At 44.0% G+C, this 17,892-nt stretch overlaps 1 protein-coding gene and 1 long non-coding RNA gene across 4 annotated transcripts in view; one reads left to right on the top strand and one right to left on the bottom strand.

The window, feature by feature from the left end:
* The window catches only part of LOC124865681 (thrombospondin type-1 domain-containing protein 7A), a 305,007-nt gene that overhangs the window by 88,082 nt on the left and 199,033 nt on the right, over positions 1–17,892 (top strand). The gene's annotated exons all lie outside the window — the stretch shown is intronic.
* LOC124865682 lies at positions 734–17,552 on the bottom strand. Its single transcript, XR_007037647.1, has 3 exons — positions 17,426–17,552; positions 7,449–7,610; positions 734–1,116 (listed from the first exon to the last, which is right to left on the bottom strand). It is a non-coding gene; the product is annotated as an uncharacterized LOC124865682 (long non-coding RNA).

Below are 17,892 nucleotides of genomic sequence, written 5' to 3'. Positions count from 1 at the left end.
AGTTTTATAAGATGTAGATCTATGAACGTTTTCCAGTCTTTTAAACTTCAGCAGTAAAGCATTTCAAATACAGCTTCTGTTTGACCTATTTTTACAGAAGAGTTAAAGCCAAATACACTATCTCTAATTTAGCTTGTCTTGCTGGAAATGCTTCATTAATTATAATAACATTATTTGGTAATTAAAAATAAACCAAACGCAATAAAACAAAGCATCAAAGATGTAAGATTAAACATTTCTGACTGCTCTTTGCAGAAATTATTGTGAAAACTAAAGGTTTCCCAGTTATTTCACCTCCTGATTCTCTGTTTTCATCATGCACTTCAGCTAAGATGAAATAAAGGGAAGCATAAAAAGCTGACAGAAGGTGGCGGGTCGTCGTGGTTGGACAGTCACAGTCTGCTTGATTTGGCCTGCAGTGAGTAACGAGTGTGTGCATGGATGCATACATGTGTACATGAGTCGAGTGAATGTCTGGCTCTAGTATGTGCGTTCTCTTTCCAACACCTCCCACATCCTTACTGCTGCTGCTACATTGGAGTCCAAAAATGATCTCCCGTAGACCCTGGAAAGTTCTCCTGCAACTCAGTGGGCTTCTGCTGCCCTGAAAGTGTTAGTTTGTGATATCAAGTATGTTTACCTGATTGTTAAAACTCAAAACTGCACTGTGAGTGGATTTTAAACAGAAATGTGGCAGTTTCTCTTTCAGCGTCTTTGACTCAGTGAAACCAACAGGGTTTAGAACATTTTATTTCCTCAAATTTCAAAGAAATTATTAATTGGTACATGTTGCTTTTTATGGATAAGTTCATAGTAAATCGCTATGATTTAAGTACTATTACACTTAAAAATATATCTCTTTTGCTTTAATGACTTTGTGACCTGTTCTGGTGAACAGTGGAGCTTATCCAATGGGCCATCGATGAGTTTAGCAGGTCCAAAGGGCTGCGTTAGTTGCATGACTGGCTGCAGCTCTCAGCCTAACACCTGGAGAGATTTTGTGCTCGGACTGCCACTGCAGTTTCTATGTCAGGGAAAAGGAAAAGAGCTTCCTCGATGTAGTTAGCTCTATGATGCCACAGGGATTCCAACTGTGAAACTTCTCCTTCCTGAGAGCTGTGCAGAAGAAAGGGTTAAAACAGTGTATTCTGGGATTCAGAGTTTTCACCAGTCTCTTTTCTGTGTGTAGTTCAGTCCTTGTTTTAGCCCATGGCTGGGCCACTATGCAGTTTGCGCCTTAGTTCTTCCCAAAGGTGTTCTGTCCAGGCTACTCAAGTGTCCTTACGTCAAACTCTATCACCCATATCTTTATGGACCTTGCACATAAAATTGTTAAAAATATGCTGAAGTATATCAGATAAGTAAGAGTTCATTTTGCAAAATGCAGGGCTCCCCTCTGTAAACAGCCACACTGTAATGCAGTCAGGCAAGTGCCATTCTCCTGACAACTACACAACTCAGACTTGTATATAGAATTTTCTGATGGAGAAAAATGATTTGTCACTCCAGATAACATGTCTTCACTGCTCTAAAGTCCAGTGTTGGCTTGCTATAAGCCACTTCATCTGAGGCTTTGATATTGACTTGGTAATGTAAGGCTGTTTAGCCATGGAAACTCCTTCAATGAAGGTCCCTATGCACTGTTTTTGAGCTAATTTGATGGCCACATGAGATGTGGAGGTCTGTAGTTATGGACTACAGAAACTTTCTGACCTATGCCCACAATGCCACCCAGCATCAGCTGATTCTGCTCTGTGTACATGCTCAACCACTTTGTGGCAGGATTGCTGTTGTTCCCATCCACTTCTACTTAGTTATAATACCTCAAACAGGTGAGTATACAGGGGTTGGACAATGAAACTGAAACACCTGGTTTTAGACCACAATAATTTATTAGTATGGTGTAGGGCCTCCTTTTGCGGCCAATACAGCGTCAAATCGTCTTGGGAATGACATATACAAGTCCTGCACAGTGGTCAGAGAGATTTTAAGCCATTCTTCTTGCAGGTCACTACGTGATACTGGTGGAGGAAAACGTTTCCTGACTCGCTCCTCCAAAACACCCCACAGTGGCTCAAAAATATTTAGATCTGGTGACTGTGCAGGCCATGGGAGATGTTCAACTTCACTTTCATGTTCATCAAACCAGTCTTTCACCAGTCTTGTTGTGTGTATTGGTGCATTGTCATCCTGATACACGGCACCGCCTTCAGGATACAATGTTTGAACCATTGGATGCACATGGTCCTCAAGAATGGTTCGGTAGTCCTTGGCAGTGCCCATCTAGCACACGTATTGGGCCAAGGGAATGCCATGATATGGCAGCCCAAACCATCACTGATCCACCCCCATGCTTCACTCTGGGCATGCAACAGTCTGGGTGGTACGCTTCTTTGGGGCTTCTCCACACCGTAACTCTCCCGGATGTGGGGAAAACAGTAAAGGTGGACTCATCAGAGAACAATACATGTTTCACATTATCCACAGCCCAACACTGTTTACAGTGGGGGTGGGGAGCTGCCATTCTCGACTGGAGACATTATCGGCCGGTGGAAGGAGTACTTCGAGGATCTCCTCAATCCTGCCATCACGCATTCCTTGGTGGAAACAGAGGCTGGGGACTCGGGGTTGGACTCTTTCGTCACCCAGGCTGAAGTCACCAAGGTGGTTAAAAAGCTCCACGGTGGCAAGGCTTTGGGGTTGGATGAGATCCGCCCTGAGTACCTCAAGTCTTTGGATGTTGTGGGGCTGTCATGGTTGACACGCCTCTTCAACATTGCGTGGCGGACGGGGACAGCGCCTTTGGATTGGCAGACTGGGGTGGTGGTCCCCCTTCATAAGAAGGGTGACCGGAAGGTGTGTTCCAACTACAGGGGATCACACTCCTCAGCCTCCGTGGTAAGGCCTACGCCAGGGTATTGGAGAGGAGAGTCTGGCCGATAGTCGAACCCCGGTTTAAGGAGGAGCAGTGTGGTTTTCGTCCCGGCCGTGGGACACTGGACCAGTTCTATACCCTCTACAGGGTACTCGGGTGTTTTGTGGACCTGGAGAAAGCATTCGACTGTGTCCCTCGTGATGCCCTGTAGGGGGTGCTCCAGGAGTATGGAATCGGTGGCTCTTTAATAGGGGCCATCCGGTCTCTGTACAAGCGGAGCAGGAGTTTGGTTCGCATTGACGGCACTAAGTCGGACCTGTTCCCGGTGCATGTTGGACTCTGGCAGGGCTGCCCTTTGTCACCGGTCCTGTTCATAACTTTTATGGACAGGATTTCTAGGTGCAGCCAAGGGCCAGAGGGGGTCTGGTTTGGGGACCAGAGGATTTCGTCTCTTCTTTTTGCAGATGCCGTGGTCCTGCTGGCCCCATCTAGCCAAGACCTACAGCATGCACTGGGGCGGTTCGCAGCCAAGTGTGAAGCGGCTGGGATGAAGATCAGCTCCTCCAAGTCCAAGGCCATGGTTCTCGACCGGAAAAGGGTGGCTTGTCTTCTTCAGGTTGGAGGGGAGTTCCTGCCTCAAGTGGAGGAGTTTAAGTATCTTGGGGTCTTGTTCACGAGTGAGGGAAGAATGGAGCGGGAGATCAACAGACGGATCGGTGCGGCTGCCACAGTAATGGGGGCGCTGTGCCGGTCCGTTGTGGTGAAGAGAGAGCTGAGCCGAAAAGCGAAGCTCTCGATTTACCGGTCGGTCTACGTTCCTACCCTCACCTATGGCCATGAACTTTGGGTCATGACCGAAAGAACGAGATCCCGGATACAAGTGGCTGAAATGAGCTTCCTCTGTACGGTGGCCGGGCACTCCCTTAGAGATAGGGTGAGGAGCTCGGCCATCCGGGAGGGGCTCGGACTAGACCCGCTGCTTCTCAACATCGAGAGGAGCCAGTTGAGGTGGCTCGGGCATCTATACCGGATGCCTCCTGGACGCCTTCCTCGGGAGGTGTTCCAGGCACGTCCCACCGGGAGGAGGCCCAGGGGACGGCCCAGGACACGCTGGAGGGACTATGTCTCTCGGCTGGCCTGGGAACGCCTTGGGCTCCCCCCGGAGGAGCTGGAAGAGGTGTCTGGGGGGAGAGGGACGTCTGGATGTCTCTGCTGAGTCTGCTGCCCCCGCGACCCGGTCCCGGATAAAGCGGAAGACGACGAGTACGAGTATGAGCACAGCCCAAGATTTGCGCTCCTTGCACCATTGAAACCGACGTTTGGCATTGGGATAAGTGACCAAAGGTTTGGCTATAGCAGTCCGGCTGTGTATATTGACCCTGTGGAGCTCCCGACGGACAGTTCTGGTGGAAACAGGAGAGTTGAGGTGCACATTTAATTCTGCCGTGATTTGGGCAGCCGTGGTTTTATGTTTTTTGGATACAATCCGGGTTAGCACCCAAACATCTCTTTCAGACAGCTTCCTCTTGCGTCCACAGTTAATCCTGTTGGATGTGGTTCGTCCTTCCTGGTGGTATGCTGACATTACCTTGGATACCATGGCTCTTGATACATCACAAAGACTTGCTGTCTTGGTCACAGACGCGCCGGCAAGACGTGCACCAACAATTTGTCCTCTTTTGAACTCTGGTATGTCCCCCATACTGTTGTGTGCATTTCAATATTTTGAGCAAAACCGTGCTCTTACCCTGCTAATTGAACCTTCACACTCTGCTCTTACTGGTGCAATGTGCAATCAATGAAGACTGGCTACCAGGCTGGTCAAATTTAGCCATGAAACCTCCCACACTAAAATGACAGGTATTTCAGGTTCATTGTCCAACCCCTGTACATTAGAGGTGAAATGTCACTACTGCACATACTGCACAGGTGGTGTTCTCATGATCCGCACCCACCCGTTTTCCATGTAATTCTTTTCACCTCAGTTGTATTGGTATTTGTCCCTTCAGTGTTGGGTACTCTGCTGCTGTCTTCCTGATTGCTGTGTTTTCTTCATGTCTGGAAATTTATCATTCCATTCATTATATTATATCCTCCTAATGTATCTGTCACTGTCCTGTTGCCTACTTCCTCCTTTACAACCAGAAAACAGGACAGGCATCGTATTACGATACAAAGCTGGAATTCACTGAGCTCCTTTGCAGAAGCAGTCTGGATGCCAAGCTGCTGGACTTCGATATTAAACACTAAAGTTGGAAATTTACCTAACAGTGAAAAAATCTTATCTTTTTAAAAATCTGGCTCAAATATTTGTCAGTCAGTGGTTCTACTCGTCAAGGCAGCAGCTCTGTTATTCATTTTGCAACAGAAAGGATTTTCTATTCTATTCTTTTATACACTGCTCAAAAACTAAAGGGAACACTCAAATAACACATCCTAGATCTGAATGAATGAAATATTCTCATTGAATACTTTGTTCTGTACAAAGTTGAATGTGCTGACAACAAAATCACACAAAAATCATCAATGGAAATCAAATTTATTAACCAATGGAGGCCTGGATTTGGAGTCACACACAAAATTATAGTGGAAAAACACACTACAGGCTGATCCAACTTTGAAGTAATGTCCTTAAAACAAGTCAAAATTAGGCTCAGTATTGTGTGTGACCTCCACGTGCCTGTATGACCTCCCTACAACACCTGGGCATGCTCCTGATGAGACGGCAGATGGTCTCCTGAGAGATCTCCTCCCAGACCTGGACTAAAGCATCTGCCAACTCCTGGACAGTCTGTGGTGCAACGTGACGGTGGATGGAGCGAGACATGATGTCCCAGATGTGCTCAATCAGATTCAGGTCTGGGGAACGGGCGGGCCAGTCCATAGCTTCAATGTCTTCATCTTGCAGGAACTGCTGACACACTCCAGCCACATGAGGTCTAGCATTGTCCTGCATTCGGAGGACAGCCAGGGCCAACCGTACCAGCATATGGTCTCACAAGGGGTCTGAGGATCTCATCTCAGTACCTAATGGCAGTCAGGCTACCTCTGGCGAGCACATGGAGGGTGGCCCTCCAAAGAAATGCCACCCCACACCATTACTGACCCACTGCCAAACCGTTCATGCTGAAGGATGTTGCAGGCAGCAGATCGCTCTCCATGGTGTCTCCAGACTCTGTTACGTCTGTCACATGTGCTCAGTGTGAACCTGCTTTCATCTGTGAAGAGCACAGGGCGCCAGTGGCGAATTTGCCAATCCCAGTGGTCTCTGGCAAATGCCAAGCGTCTTGTAAACACAACCCCCATTTGTGGACGTCGGGCCCTCATACCATCCTCATGGAGTCGGTTTCTAACCGTTTGTGCAGACACATGTACATTTGTGGCCTGCTGGAAGTCATTTTGCAGGGCTCTGGCAGTGCTCCTCCTGTTCCTTCTTGCACAAAGGCGGAGGTAGCGGTCCTGCTGCTGGGTTGTTGCCCTCCTATGGCCTCCTCCACATCTCCTGGTGTACTGGCCTGTCTCCTGGTAGTACCTCCAGGCTCTGGAGACTGCGCTGACAGACACAGCAAACATTCTTGCCACAGCTCGCATTGATGTGCCATCCTGGATGAGCTGCATTATCTGTGTGGGTTGTAGAGTCCGTCTCATGCTACCACGAGTGTGAAAGCACCACCAACATTCAAAAGTGACCAAAACATCAGCCAGAAAGCATAGGTACTGAGAAGTAGTCTGTGGTCTCCACCTGCAGAACCACTCCTTTATTAAGTGTGTCTTGCTAATCGCCAAAGATTTCCCCCTGTTGGCTTTTCCATTTGCACAACAACATGTGAAATTGATTGTCAATCAGTGTTGCTTACTAAATGGACAGTTTGATTTCACAGAAGTTTGATTTACTTGGAGTTAAATTGTGTTGTTTAAGTGTTCCCTTTAATTTTTTTGAGCAGTGTATATTCAAATCACCTCTGGGGTTATGAGCTGGTGCATGTCTTATATGATTTTGGTATATGTTATTACTGTGTTTGTTAACGCTGCACTGAACAGTATTTAACTTTTCATATCGGGGTTCTAAGACCAATGATCTCTAAATCAGAGCATGAAGCGCTAATTTCTGAACATACGCAGTTATTTAGCAGCTTTCAAGTTAATGAAAGCCTTTATTTCACCGACGTATGAATAACAATCCAGCCATTTGAAATTTGCTAAATATTAATGGTGTCATTACAAAAATGTTCTCATTGTTTTGATTTAGGGCCTATTTGCGGAGCTAATTATAGACATCTGGTTTTAAGACATTCGGCTGCAGAGCCACCCCATCTCACCTCAGTGGTATTACTCTCCTATTGGATTTTGATGTAAAGCATGGTGCATTGTGGGAGGTGGTAATCTAATCCATGCTGCTGGCCCTCCTGAGGGTGCAGGATCTTGGTGTGTGATTGGACCATTTATCTCAATAACATGACAACAACATCATCAGGGCGCAGGCCCTTGGAGCAACGGGTGCGTCTGCACAGAACAACATATGCAGATAAAATCACATATATGCTGAAAAAGTAATAATAAAAGAAAAACTCACCTGTGAGATTTCACTTCTCTCTCTAGTGCATCCCACTCCACTCACATTCAGGCACGTGGCTCTGCTTCACGCTGCTATTACTGTTGCCTCAAGTAAATTCATTCATACATTGTCTCTGCTTCTCCATCCGCTTTGAAAAAATCCACACAACTTGAGCTTAACCTAAAAAGCACAAAAGATTATCCAACTACCACGTGCTCTTTCCAAGATATTACAGGGGGTTTACAAAAACAGATGAGAAAATGTTAGTATTCAAAGATTCAAGGATTTTTATTGTCATACCAGCTCATAGTTAAAAGTTAAGGTACAAAATTTGGACTCAGGTCCCAGTTAAGAAACCTAATAGTTAAGTAAAAAGAAAAGTAAGTATAACTTGGCTGCTCAAATTTAAATCTAACAATAAATAGCAATTAGTAAACATATAGGCATATTTTTTGTTTTCTAATTGTAATATACCACTGATTCAGATGGTTAAACACAACGTTATAATGCTAAAAGCAGTCTTTCAAAATGGACACAGTTTGATTCACATTTACATGTCTGATCAGTACATAAGTGGTTTAGTTTGCAGAAAGCTACTGTGTACAACCAAGACTGGTTGGTATAAGTTGAGTGGAGTAATGATGTATTCAGAAGTCAAATCCAGACAGATATTGCACAGTGAAACCTACATATAGAAATATTGTTTTCTTAAACAAGAAATTTGTGACTTTCAACAAAATACAAGCATTACGCCATTATTTTAACAGCTCTGGGCCATTATCACGTAGGAAACGGTGGCTGCTGCACACCTCCCGTTATTGTAAACCCGTTATTGTATTTCTGTGGCTTGACAATAGAGTTGGGATTTCCACAGCCGAGCATGCTGCCCTGCACCTTGTGCTCAAGTAAAAAATTATTTTAACTTAGGCACAGCCTTCATCATCAGGCTACCTGAAATCAAAGACAACCTGCTATGTCCACAAAGAAGGAACATGCAGGAGCTAGCACTGTCACAGCATCTGGAGCTTTTGACACAAGATTAAAGACGTACTGGGACCTGAACAAACATGATTTAGGACACAATTTGGGAGGAAGATGTGTGTTTAAAAAGTTACAGAAGTGAGATGTGTGAGAAATGAGACATTAAAAAAAATGCTAATATAATGTTCTGCTCAGTGCTCTTCTGTCCTGCTTTTGGCTCTAGCCCTGCAGCAATCAAAACACATGCTACTTCCAATAGTGAAAGAGACCTTAGAAGAATTATGTGGTAAAATATTAGTGAAACAATATAGACTCTTAAAACAGTTTCTGTGAGACACCCTCCTAATTAAGGTGTTTTGGTTGGCATTATAAAGAATAAATAGGTGAAGGAAGTGGAACAAGCTTTGTTAAAGTGAGGTAAACTTCTGTTTCCTTCCATTATGACTTCAGAGAAGTCCTCATAAGATGCTCACTGAGTCGATCACCTAACACGACCGCAAATTTTGCAAGCTCTTGCATCCCTGATTTTACTGTCTCTACACTTGAATTTAAAACAAAATCAATCCAGTGACATTTGCTGATGCCCAAGCGTCCTAACTTTATTGTACAGATGTATGGCTGAGACAAGGCTTTGTTTGGGTGATATTGAGCACAGATGGTTTGAACTGTTTCCCCACGTTGCGCTCACACATTGGATGTCTCTTGAAGAAAGCGCCTCTCCACCACTGTCAGCTTTTACATCCTGGTAGATACATGAAACCCTGGAAAAATGGAAGATGTCCAAATTTGGCAACCAAAAAACTGTAAACAGGATTAAGAAAATTGGTTGATTAAAAAAAAATAATTTATGTTTATAAAATAAATCGCTAAGTGTTGAACTGGTGTTGATCTGAGAGAATACATTTTTGATGAAGCTGAGTATTTTCTGGCCAATCAAGTCAGTATTTGACCTATCATGTAATATCAGTGCATTTCTTTTTCAGGTGGTTAAGAACTGTTGGCAACAAACAAACAAAATAAATCCAACATGTTTAAAATTCTAAATCTGCAGAGACATTTGTTTCAACATTTATGCCAAAGTTGCCATTAGAAAATAGGAATCCTGCATAAAACTACAAATTTGTTATTAGGGTTAGGGTTAAAGCCTTTATTGGCTTTTAAAGGTCTGCAGTTTTGGTCTGAGTGAGTCTTTCGGCAGAGATGTAATGCAACTGCTCCTATGTTTTTACTGCAGAAATTAATAAGATAAGGGGCCATGCATTCTCTGTATTTCATCATGTTTATTTTTTTTAAGACTTTTTCAGCACTAGAGGCTTTTATTTTTCAACCGTAGTCAGACAGGAAAGAGGGGCAGACATTCAGCAAAGGTTGCCTGGTCGTACCCAGGATGGCCGCATTGAGGACTATAGGCTCTATACATATGGGCGCGCGCTTAATCCCTACGCCCCTGTTTATTTTTACACAGAATCTGTTTATATGGGCTCTAGGTCGACAAAATAGAACCTGTGGCAAAAACCTGCTGCTGTCCTGCAGGCAGGTCAGGTTAGTAGGCGGTTTCTTCACGTGGCAGTCTGAGTTGTTCATACAGAATGTAAAAAAATTGCAGAAATGCCCATAATCAGAAAAATGGCATCCAGTAACATATTCCCATTTTGTCATTTGTTTTTACACTTGAGAAAGTCATGGCCATATAGTAGATGGCAGAGTTAAAAATAGACAGGTTTGAGACATCTGGTTGGAAAGCTTTGTTGACATTTAAAAGCCAGGATTTTCTAGTGGGCCTAATCTTGTCCAGCTCTCAGGGATTTCCATCCTGTATCATGCCGGGGGGGTGCCTTGTGTTGTGGTTATCTTACTACCAGTGGACTTGGTGTGCAACTGTTTTTGTGGACCTCACTGGATGCCAACAACTGACACAATGGCTTGAAGGTGTGGTAATGAAGACTTTCTGTAGTTGTCTGGGTTCTCATTTATAAATGTGGTGTACGCTCAAAATAGGGTCTGAAACTGACGTATGTCACTTTCCAACCATTTATAGATTCAAATGATGTATAAAAAACAAACTTGAGGGGTGAATGTGCAGCCCCTCCTGCACACTCTGAACCTTGCGGCTTGTTTTGGAGACAGGGAAAACTGGCAACAGATGGTGAGGAGGGTAACTGAAGCCACACTGCATGTTTCACTACATATTAAACTTTAATCATAGATCCCTGTTAACATACGTATTCAAAATCCCAGAGTTATCTATGCTTGCGGTGGTGAGTGCTAACTATAAAGGAGGACCTTTCAAATAAATAGAAAAGGCCTATAAGCCAACTTAAATCTTAGATCAAAGTCCACACATCATTTCATTAAAGTTCCATCACCCTCACATTCCTCTTCCCATTGATCGCCAGGGTGATGCGTACCACAGATTTACACATAAATTGTGACCAGGTGTGAGAAAATAACACAGATTGCTGTAAACATTTAAATACCGTGGAGACACATGTGCGTAATGCTGATAGATGCAATGGTGCTGCTGGAAGACCATACCAATGGGGGAATTAGGGGAAATTGCGTCTTCTGGGATCACCAAAATTTTCTGGCACATAATGACTGGCTAATATGCCGATTTAGACTCTCTAAAGAATTGTTCTTGGATCTATGTGCCGAACTGGGTCCAGTATTGGAGAGACCAACCTGCTGGAACCACATCCCTGTTCAATTATAAGTGTTAACCCCTCTAGGGTTCCTGGTAACAGACTCTTAGCGCAAATTAGCTGGCAGGTATGTGTTCAACATAATCAACAACTCTCTGCCTGAAGCCACTTTTAGGAACAACATAATCCTGTGAAATTTTCCATAGGTCTGGCATATTGCAGCCATTGCTGCACGCCATTGTTAACCATGACATAACATTTATCAACTGGCTCATTTAAATACACATTGACATCCATGTGATGCTTTGCATTGAACATTTACAGGGGTTGGACAATGAAACTGAAACACCTGGTTTTAGACAACAATAATTTATTAGTATGGTGTAGGGCCTCCTTTTGCGGCCAATACAACGTCAATTCGTCTTGGGAATGACATATACAAGTCCTGCACAGTGGTCAGAGGGATTTTAAGCCATTCTTCTTGCAGGATAGTGGCCAGGTCACTACGTGATACTGGTGGAGGAAAACGTTTCCTGACTCGCTCCTCCAAAACACCCCACAGTGGCTCAATAATATTTAGATCTGGTGACTGTGCAGGCCATGGGAGATGTTCAACTTCACTTTCATGTTCATCAAACCAATCTTTCACCAGTCTTGCTGTGTGTATTGGTGCGTTGTCATCCTGATACACGGCAGCGCCTTCAGGATACAATGTTTGAACCATTGGATGCACATGGTCCTCAAGAATGGTTTGGTAGTCCTTGGCAGTCCATCTAGCACAAGTATTGGGCCAAGGGAATGCCATGATATGGCAGCCCAAACCATCACTGATCCACCCCCATGCTTCACTCTGGGCATGCAACAGTCTGGGTGGTACGCTTCTTTGGGGCTTCTCCACACTGTAACTCTCCCGGATGTGGGGAAAACAGTAAAGGTGGACTCATCAGAGAACAATACATGTTTCACATTGTCCACAGCCCATGATTTGCACTCCTTGCACCATTGAAACCGACGTTTGGCATTGGCATGAGTGACCAAAGGTTTGGCTATAGCAGCCCGGCCGTGTATATTGACCCTGTGGAGCTCCCGACAGACAGTTCTGGTGGAGACAGGAGAGTTGAGGTGCACATTTAATTCTGCCGTGATTTGGGCAGCTGTGGTTTTATGTTTTTTGGATACAATCCGGGTTAGCACCCGAACATCCCTTTCAGACAGCTTCCTCTTGCATCCACAGTTAATCCTGTTGGATGTGGTTTGTCCTTCTTGGTGATATGCTGACATTACCCTGGATACCGTGGCTCTTGATACATCACAAAGACTTGCTGTCTTGGTCACAGATGTGCCAGCAAGACGTGCACCAACAATTTGTCCTCTTTTGAACTCTGGTATGTCACCCATACTGTTGTGTGCATTTCAATATTTTGAGCAAAACTGTGCTCTTACCCTGCTAGTTGAACCTTCACACTCTGCTCTTACTGGTGCAATGTGCAATAAATGAAGACTGGCTACCAGGCTGATCCAATTTAGCCATGAAACCTCCCACACTAAAATGACAGGTGTTTCAGTTTCATTGTCCAACCCCTTATTGTTTGAATGTGGGTGTGTAGAGGGTAGAACATGAGGCGAAACCTTGTAAGCACATGTTGAGGTGCTGCTGTGATTTATAAAAGTGGAATTTCGCTGGTGGTGTGCATGTACATGGATTTATAAGTCTGGATTTTCTTTGGCGTACACCATTTACAGATGTAAATGTATCAACTTTTGGTATAGATGCTAAACAATGTTTTATAAATGAAATGTAAGAATTATTATTAGATTATTAGATTGTTATTTATTATTATTAGATTATTTATTAATTAATATTTATCAAGAATTATAATTTAAAATCATAATTTGAAAAACAAATTAATTTCTTAACCAAAAATCATTACTTACGAATTGAAATCATAGATGTCCTCCGGTGTTGTAATTATGGCTCAAGGCCCTTGATAATTACAATTATTATATTCTCAGTAATATTTGAGAACTATTACTAGATGTCGGTGTTTAATCAACCGCTTCACCGAAGGTGGGGAACTTTGACCTTATTTTTACAGACGAATCACTCTTGCTCAAAATGAACACAAACGCTTTCTCTTTATCTACGTGAATATCTATTAAATCCACAGCCCTGATACAACTCGCTATTCTGATTCAATTATCAGAATCAGAATCAGCTTTATTGCCAAGTTTGTACATACAAACAAGGAATTTGACTCCAGTACACTTTGCTCTCTGGTTTTTGTTTTTGCATTACAGAATATAGATTTATACAATATAAAAAATATACACATATTTAAATAAAAAGGTGCATTTGTAACATCTGTATGCTGTTGTTTGGTACTCTATTGAATGTTCAACAGAGAAACAGCCTGGGGGAAGAAACTGTCTCTGTGGCAGCTGGTTTTAGTAAACAGTGCTCTGTAGCGACGGCCTGAAGGTAAAACTCTGAACAGTTTATGTGCAGGGTGTGTGGGGTCTGCAGAAATATTTGCAGCTCTTTTCCTGACCCTAGACCTGTATAAGTCCTGGATGGAGGGAAGGTCAGCCCTGATTATTCTCTCTGCAGTACTGATTATTCATTGCAGTCTGCACATGTCCTGTTTTGTGGATGAGCCAAACCACACTGAGATGGATGAAGACAGGACAGATTGAATGATGGCAGTGTAGAAGATGACCAACAGCTCCTGTGGAAGGTTGTACTTCTTGAATTGCCTCAGGAAGTACAGTCTCTGCTGGGCCTTCTTTCGAACAGTGTCTATGTGTGAAGACCATCTGAGGTCCTCAGAGATGGTGGTTCCTAAGAACCTGAAGTGGTCCACAGCTGACACGGTGTTGTTGAGGATGGTGAGGGGGTGTATGGGGGTAGTGTTCACTGAAAGTCCACCACCATTTCCTCAATCTTGAGTGGGTGGAGTTCCAGGTAGTTCTGACAACACCAGTGTACCAGCTGAACCACCTCCTGTCTGTATGCAGTCTCATCACGTCCTGGATCAGACCAATGACAGTGGTGTCGTCTGCAAACTTCAGGAGTTTCACGGACGAGTCCGCTGAGGTGCAGTCATTTGTGTACAGAGAGAAGAGGAGTGGGGATAGAACACACCCCTGGGAGGCAGTACTTATTGATCTGCTGCAGGAGAAGATGCTCCCCAGTCTCACCTGCTGCTGTCAGTCCGTCAGGAAGCTGTTGATCCACTGACAGGTGGAGGCTGGGACGTTGAGCTGGGTGAGCTTCTGGTGGAGGATGTCTGGTATGATGGTGTTGAAGGCCAAGCTGAAGTCTATAAACAGGATCCTGGCGTACATCCCTGGGCGGTTCAGGTGTTGCAGGATGAAGTGTAGTCCTAAGTAGACAGCATCATCTGCCGACCTGTTTGCTCGGTAAGCAAACTGCAGGGGATCCAGCAGGGGGCCTGTGATGTCTTTCAGGTGCTTCAACACCAGCCGCTCAAAGGATTTCATGACCACAAACGTCGGGGCTACAGGCCTGTAGTCATTTAATCCTAGGATGGTGGGTTTCTTGGGCACTGCGATGATGGTGGATCGTTTGAGGCAGGAGGGGACCTCACATTTCTCCAGTGACTTGTTGAAGATCCGGGTGAAGATCAGAGCGCGTTGATTTGTACAGGCTTTCAGGCATGATGGGGAGACGTTATCAGGTCCTCCAGCTTTCTTTGTTTTCATGCGCTTAAAGAGCCTATTTACATCTTCCTCGGAGATCTTTAGTGCAGGCGGAGGATCTGAAGGTAGGGGGTTGGTTGCTTTGTGGGAAGAACTTGTTCCTGAATGGGATGTGGAGGATATGATTTGAGGTGTGAACGGCTTCTTGTCATGTTTGCAGTAGAAGCCATTCAGATGGTTCACCAGGCAACGATTCTGTTCAGGAAGGGTGGGGGGGGGGGGCTCCTATAGGCAGTCAGGTCTCAGACCAGTCCATATAGCTGAAGTGTCACCATTAGAAAGGCTGTTCTTCAGCTTCTCACTTTAGCTTCTCTTGGCTGCTTGATCTCCTTTGTTAGTCTGTTCCTGGCCTGCCTGTACTGCCCCCAATCTCCACTGCTGTGAGCTTCTTCCTTTTCCCTGCGCAGATTCCTGAGGTGTGGAGTAAACCATGGCTTGTTGTTCCCAAAGGTGCAGAAGGTCTGCACACACATGTCCTCACAGAAACTGATGTATGATGTCACCACATCAGTTAGCTGGTTTAAGTCGGTGGTTGAGGTTTCAAAAACAGTCCAGTCTGTGCATTCAAAGCAGGCCTGTAGCATCTGCTTTGATTCCGCAGTCCACTTCTTAACAGTGTGAACCTTGGGTTTGGAAGCACTTAGTCTCTGTCTGTAGGTTGGGATGAGGTGGATTAGATAATGATCCGAAAAACCCAGAGCAGCCCTGGTAACAGCATGATACAAGTCCTTTAAAGCTGTGTAACAATGGTCCAGTGTGTTTTGGTCTCTGGTGGGACACTTAATATGCTGTCTGTATTTGGGGAGTTCATTGGAGAGGTTTGCGCTGTTAAAATCTCCCAGTATTATGATGAGAGTCCGTGTGTTTTTTTTCCACGTCTGTAATCAGCTCAGCAAGATGTTTTTCCGCGGCAGAAGTGCAGCCATGCAGTGGAAAATATGAGCCAATTATTATAAACGAGAAAAACTCTCTCGGTGAATAAAACGGTTTACAGATTATGGAAAATGACTCCAGATCCGGACTACATGTTTTCCCCAGCACTTTTACACGTTTTCGCTATTCTGATTCAATAATCTTCACCTAATCCAGCATGCAAAAAGTCTACACAAAGGGGGTAAAATAACTAACTAAACAAGATAAAACAACAATGAGTGTGTATGAAAGTCAAACCAGCAGTTATGGCAAAAACAAGAGAAAATATGGTACTGGGTGAAGCTTTGGGAGCGGCCTCCACCAGGCTGCAGTCATAAAACCCCCAAAGTTGGAGCTCAGTGAAACACAAAGGGTCATAAAACATTTAGGTGGCAACCAGTGGAAAAACACGAAGAGTGAAGACAATGGAATAGTGAGTATTCCACCATGAGGTTCTAGCAGTCCAACTTTTAAGTTCACCTGAGTCTGCGCTCAGGTGCTCAGAACACAGTGAGACATGCAAAGCTTCAAAGTGCGGCAGCTTTTAGAGTCCAACAGCGATCAAAGTTTCAATAAGACATTGCATGCACATACAGCTTAGAACACATTGGACTATAAATGGCGATTCTAAATCACCCTAAAATCCTACTCTATCCTGCCCAAGCTATTTCTAATAGAAATAAAACAAAACGACATTACTTGGTGTCGTCTACACTGGAGCAGGGGGAGAGGGGGGGGTTTGTTACGCGTCCGTAACAAACTCAAAAACGGCCGGCCTTCGTCCTTTGGCAAAAGGGGGAAATATGACGGACTGTTGGCAGTCGACTGGAACAAAAAAAAAAGAAGAAAATGTTGTCTCCTTGGAAAACCTCTGTGTGTTTTTCTTGGGTTACATGTTAAATCTACGCCTTCTATCGGTAAAGTAAAGTCTACTAGTTTTCTTATCCCAGAAAACTCTGCTCATGAGTTTGGCCAGTGAGGAGAATTAATGAAAACCCACGTGTGGTTTCTTCTCCAGAATGATGCCCCTCCGTTGTGTGGCAACCGTGTCTCGGTTTCCAGCGGGAGAAAAGCAATGGTGGGGCGTCTCCCGTGTCCTTATATAGCCCACTGTGACATCAGAGCTGTGACGCCCCTTCCTATCAGCTGCAATTCCTGCTGGGAGTTGTGGTAACAGACCATACTGGGGTATATAGTAGCAGATGACACTGATAGGTATAGTAGCGAACAAATGGTCCAACAGAGACATCTGATCCCACCTTGATTGTGTGTGAGATATGAAGAGCGTATAAAGGACTCACGCTTCAGATGTGGCAAACAATAATGAGTTCAAACCTTTACAAGGTGAAAGGAGAGTCAAGAGGTAACACAGACGAGAGACACAGAAAGGATGGTTAAAAGCTTAAAAAATTAGGGATGTGGCTTTAAACTCACTTTGAATTAAATATGAGCCAAGAATAAACCAAAAAGTCCAGTAAACTGAGAAAATGGATGCCAGACTACAACAAACACGCAATATAACAAATTTTTAAAATGAGACGCAATAAGACTGCTGAGTTGACTCAGAATACATAAAAAATGTGAGTAAATGTGTGAAAAATCAATGATGTGGTATTCAACTATTCTAGTTTTTTGTGACGTAGCAAGCTTAACAAACCAAACCAACAAACCAAAACTCAAACCAAACATTTCATAAAGGTACTGCAGCAACATCAAACAATAACAAATGAGTCCACTCACCAATGATGTCTATGTACTGTAGATCATTATCTCAGGACAGTCTCCTAGGGTTTTAGCAAAGAACATTACATAAAATCAGTCTCCAGGCCCTTCTAACCTTTCTCTGCCCAAATAGCATCAATACCAGCAGTAGAACTTCCTCAGCTGAAATTGATATTATAATTAAAAGGAAAAACACACCAGGGGTCATAGCCTTCAATCAAATGCTTAGAATGTCATTTTGCTATCCCTCAAACGATAGTAAGGAGGAAGGAATTTTATTTTATTTAGCTGACTTTTCAAAAGCAGTTGACAATTTTGTTGTTTAGCCAGACTCTTTCCTAAGTCCTTGCTCACACAACAATGTTTTTTGGTGAAAACAGGAACATTTTATTGTGTTTCTACTGTTCATGTAGATGACAATGATGCGTGTATTCTCTGAAACATCATGATTTAAAAATGCGCTCCACAGTGTAAAGTTTAGAAAA

Source organism: Girardinichthys multiradiatus, chromosome 3 (genome assembly GCF_021462225.1).
Source record: "Girardinichthys multiradiatus isolate DD_20200921_A chromosome 3, DD_fGirMul_XY1, whole genome shotgun sequence".
Lineage (NCBI taxonomy): Eukaryota > Metazoa > Chordata > Actinopteri > Cyprinodontiformes > Goodeidae > Girardinichthys > Girardinichthys multiradiatus.
The sequence above is the reverse complement of the archived record's forward strand: the minus strand, read 5'-3'. Positions and strand labels throughout refer to the sequence as shown.